The 5,492-nt window shown below is 38.5% G+C and overlaps 1 pseudogene; it reads left to right on the top strand.

Annotated features, from left to right (window-relative positions):
• The first annotated feature begins 1,694 nt into the window (after window positions 1-1,694).
• On the top strand, window positions 1,695-2,951 carry LOC149161362 (zeaxanthin epoxidase, chloroplastic pseudogene; annotated as a pseudogene).
• The last annotated feature ends 2,541 nt before the right edge of the window (window positions 2,952-5,492 follow it).

Raw genomic sequence — 5,492 nt, forward strand, 5'->3', positions numbered from 1 at the left:
CATGGTCTTGGTATAAAAGTCTGGAAAATGGTTCAATATATTCGATTGCTAGTTTTCATGATGAATTCTGTGAAATGTATAAAGAAGGTTATCCTTCCTTATTGCTGCTTAAAGATTGCTGTAGACATTCTTTAAGTCTTATTCGGTACTTGGAAGATTGTTATGATGATGATGAATTTATGGATGAAGAAATTTTAGAGGCTCTTCATAACAATGCATTTCAGCACCAAGAAGAAAGTATAACATCTCATGAAACGCAGCATGAAGATCAGCAGGGGTTTATTTGTGAAAACCATGTTTCATCCTTTGATATTGATGAAGAGATAAAGCAGATTTGTCAGGCTTCAGATCATCATGAGTACGAAATCGATTGCAAACAGCAAGAAGAAGTATTGGAAGAGAGCTTTTACGACCCTCAGGCAGAGGAAAAGCTTGTTCAATTTTGTAATTCCTTGCAGCAGCTTACTTCAAATAATAATCATAATACTAAGGAAAATTACATTGTTTGTGAGCATCATTCAGAAAGGCAGTTGGATAGCATATCAAATAAATTTGGTGTGGCTGAGGATAAGTTGTTTGAAGACATAGAATGTTATGAGAATCAGCAAACTAACCGTGTGTTTTTTGACCCTATAGCTGATTACATGGAGAAGATTTACTGTTCAGCTTTCCAATTATATTTTCATCTTGAAGAACAGTTACACCTCATGCTGCCTTGGTTACTTCAGTATCTGGTTTATTTTTGTTTCAAGCACAGCCAAAGGATTCAAGTGTTAGATCAGATCGATGACTGGCTTCATTGGAAGTTTCATGTTCCTTGAGCTACAAGTGGAGATTGCAGCTGATAGGGTAGGTAGGTAGGAAAATGCAAATAAGCTCAAGGTTGACTGAGCAAATTTTTTTTAGTAGTGGTAGATATAGACTTCTTTCTCCTACAAGTGATCATCAAGCTTAAGCCCGAGGTGAAGGCCCAAAGAACTTAAATAAGATGTTTGTCAAATAAATTTTATAAGGCACTGGAACTGCAGGTTCTTAGTGTACCACAAGGGCACACTATCCCAAGTGGAGCCACTGTTATCACTGACAAAATTTCAATGCCAAATGTCTGCAAATAAGCACATGAATCCTTTTTAGCAGTTTCGCAGCGCTATATGTTTAGGTGGTTTCGTAGCGCGCTACGAAACTGGGGATTTGTCCGAAACCATAGCTCACCCATATCGCCTTTGTCTCCTATGGGTTCCATGGGAATATCTGGCTCGACATGTCACAGTGCTGGTTCTTATCATCAATATACAAATAATACTGCTGTGTTTTTCATCTTCAAGGTTTTCTCTATAATCCCGCTACGTTGGCCGAAGTTCTGGTATCTAGTGGAGGTCAATATCCTAGCATGCCTATTGTACAGAGTTCTGCTTCCCCTTCAGAAATCTGTATCCAGTGAAAATCTCATAGGGAATGGGCAGACACAATAGAAAATCTTCTGTATGAGGATTCCCCTATGCATTCTCAGATGGAGAGCATAACCTTGAAGGATTATTCTAATGGAAGCATAGATTATCCCAGTGTTGCAAATATCTCTGATTCATGTTCTGTTTCACAAATTAATTCTTTGCAACAAGAAGCATATGCATCAACTGGTCACCGGCAAGATAATGTTCATACAGGGAGCTCTTCTAAACAGCTGTTAGTTCAATATGCAACTGCAATATCTAAAGGTAACATTAGAGGATGGCCGTCATTATGAAGGTGATCTTTTGGTTGGTGCGCAAGAAGCTTTTTGGGCCAAAAGAAGCTACGTACTCAGGATATACCTGTTACACTAGCATTGCAGATTTTGTGCCTCCTGACATTGAAACTGTGGGGTATCAAGTATTTCTGGGCCGCAAACAGTATTTCGTTTCTTCTAATGTTGGATGTGGGAAGATGCAGTGGTATGCATTCTACAATGAACCAGCTGGAGGTGTTGACCCTCCAAATGGAAGAAAAGAGAGACTATTGAAGCTATTTGGACATTGGTGTGACAAAGTTGTGGATTCACTCACGGCAACACCAGAAGAAAGGATTCTACGCCGTGATATATATGATAGGATACCGATTATGACGTGGAGTAAAGGTCGCGTTACCCTACTGGGTGATTCTGTTCATGCCATGCAGCCAAATTTGGGTCAGGGTGGTTGAATGGCAATTGAGGATGGCTATCAGCTTGCTTTAGAGCTTGAGAAATCTTTGAAACAGATTTCTGAAACTGGAGAATCCATTGACATCTCAGCTACCTTTAAAAGATATGAAAATGAAAAGGAGACTCCGAGTTGCTGTGATATATGCATTGGCACAAATGGCAGCAATAATGGCCTCTACTCACAAGCCTTATCTGAGTGTTGGACTTGGACCACTATCGTTCTTGACTAAACTACGGATACCACATCCAGGCAGAGTTGGAGAGAGGTTTTTTCATAAAGATGGGAATGCCTCTAATGTTGGATTGGGTACTAGGAGGTAACAGTTCAAAGCTTGAAGGACGAGTTCCGAGTTGCAAGCTTAGTGAGAAAGCAAGTGACCAGCTTGGAAGATGGTTTGAAGATGATGATGCACTAGAACATGCCCTAAATGCAGAGTGGTATCTTCAATCCACAGACCAGAGGATCTACAGCGTTTCACAAACCATTCATCTGAGCAAGCCTTCTTATATTGGAAATACTGCACTTCCAGATTCAATAGATGTATCAGTAGCAATTTCATTCCCACAGGTTTCTGAAAGACATGCCTGCATCACATGCAAAGACAATCTGTTCTTCCTCACTGATTTGCGCAGTGAACACGGCACCTGGATTATTGATGTTGAAGGTAGGAGATACCGTGTCCCTCCAAACTTTCCTGTGAGAATACGCCCCAGCTATGTCATTGAATTTGGACCGCATAAACAGGCTGCATACCGAGTGAAGGTTATGTGATATTCAAGTATACAGGCCCGTTAGATATGTTGGTCGCGATGGTGTGGGTTATGGTGTTTCCTTTGATGTCAAAAGTGGTGTCCAAGTCAATTGGGAGAATTCAAAACTTCTGATGAATAATTCCTTGCTCTGTATTTCCAGTCATTGGTTCATGACATTTTTTGGGCATTAGTTTCAGACCGAGATCTTAGTAAACTTAGGGAAAGAAATGTTATAGGTGTGAGATCACCAGTGAATGGGCATGAGTTAATTGAGCTCCAAAATGGAGTGGAGTATTCCATGTTCGAATCTACCTATTACGAGGCCTATGTTCATGCCCTCAAAGTTTTAAGAAAGTCGGAAATGAAGAACCTTCAGTTCAATGAACAGCTCGTATATCTTAAATCCAGTGTACAGGATGTTGAATATAATGTTGATTGGCGTGAGGTTTGTAAGGATCAGTGTGATTCTGTTGATGAAAACCGAGAAAACTCAAGAAAACGCCATAAACTTTAAATGCTTGAATGGGTTTCAGTCCAAAGATAAGCTATTTCAAATAAAACAGCAGTTTCGTAGCTCGCTACGAAACTACTGAAGGTGTGATTTTAACGCAGAACAAGTCAGTTTGCATTTTGAGCGGAAATTTTGGAAAGAGAACGCCAAAGATCATGCAAGATATCAGGTGGAGATGCAACAGCCGTTCAGATCAAGACAGGTATACCTTGAAAAGGGTAGATTACTTTATCTAAAGTTAAATGTCTGTTATAAAGCCACTTTATCACTATTCAAAGGGTAAATGCATGGTATACAAAGAACTATTGCCCGCATACCTATCTATTAATGCAGCCTCCAACACATCAGGAACGTGGCAGCGTTCCATATTTCGAGTCATTAAAACCCAGAAGACATGCTGCTGTGCATTTGAGAAAGTTAAGGAAAATTGGGGCCGAGAAATAAGGGACATCTCCCAGCATGACTGAGCAGTTAAAGGAGTTGGCGTACAAGGTCGATATGGAGTACTAAAGACATCCAGCTCAGCCATATCAAAAAGGACCAGGTGTCAAAGAACAAAGAAAAGTCATTATGCGTGGAATATAAAGTTAGAGTTATAGTTAGTTTAGGACTCAAAAACACTACAGTTAGTTCCTTATTGTATTTATGAGTCAGTTCAATAGCAAATAGGTGTCATTAGTGGCAGTCATCGAGCTCCCCTCATGCTGGAGGAGGAAGCTCGAAGTAGTTAGAATAATGTTTCTATATATAGCTGAATGATCTATGTAAGGAGGGTTGGATATTTTATGAAAACAGAGTGCTACTTTGGCTTGTGTAAAGAACAGCTTTCAGTAATATAAGATATATGCCTTTCTTCTCAGGATTCATACAACATTTCCATGTTCAAGATATGTTATTTTACTTTGTCCTTCATGTCTTTTTTCAGTTGCTTAGAGGAGTAATCACTCAGAATTCACTTATGTTGCTTTGACTTCCTGTACTCATCTATGAACTGTGGTTTTATAAGAGTTGTGTTTTGAACATTTAAATGTCACATGCCCTGACTTCTATGTTAAAGCAATATCACTGTTTGCTGTAGTATGTTTGACTCCATAAGCCCAATGGGAATTAGTTTAATGTTTGTCCAACCAGCATACTTGTTCATGTGTTTCACAAGAGTTAGCCATCTTATCATTAGTCAAAATTAATAACCTTTGAGAGAGCCCTCTCAGGCTAAGGAGGCTAAGCCTTAGTCAAAAGTCTGGTTTGAAATAGTTACTTGAAGTTAACCTGGTCTGCAGCCTTCCAGTGCCTGATTTTGAGATAACAGGACCGTTAGGCACAGAGTATGGAGGTGTGGCAGATATGCAGTACGATAGAGATAGAAACCAAATCAAATGATGATTTGTTAAGGAGACATATGATTATCCATATTATACATGCCTTACGTTTTTAACTTGTTGTTTGAAATAAATTTTTCATTTTACCTTTAGAAATTAACCTTCTATTTGATGATTCTTTTGGTGTTGATCCCTAGGTACCTTTTAGCATGTTTGGTCTCCAAAACTGGATTCTCCAATTTCCTGCATTCACGATTTATTGGTGAGCTGTACAATTATGCTAGAGTTGATAAATAGGTTGCAGCTGCAGAATCAAATAGCTGCAGAATGGAATCATCTGTAGAATATGAAAAGGAGGAAAGTGAAGTATGGCTATGGAATATGAGTGTAAAGATGAAATGGAAATGGGTTATCACGGTGAAATGGAATGAAATGTAAAATAAAATGGAAAATAGGGTGAGATGGAGAAAACTGTAAAAATAAAAATGTAAATGAAATATGACAGTGAGATGAAATGGAATTATAAAATAAAATGAAAACAGAATGAGATGGAATGAGACTATGGATTTGCAGATTCTGAACTGCAAATGAATGTAGCATTTTGTCACTACTTATTACAGAAAGAAAATAGAAAATATAGGATGTCATAAATCTCTGATTTTCACCCCAAATTTTTTGTATAAGTATGCCAATCAATAATTGGTTTTCAAACTTATAGAATTTATTATAT

This window comes from Pinus tabuliformis, chromosome 5_2 (genome assembly GCF_031772625.1).
Source record: "Pinus tabuliformis cultivar Carrire ecotype Pingquan chromosome 5_2, CPIR1, whole genome shotgun sequence".
Classification (NCBI taxonomy): domain Eukaryota; kingdom Viridiplantae; phylum Streptophyta; class Pinopsida; order Pinales; family Pinaceae; genus Pinus; species Pinus tabuliformis.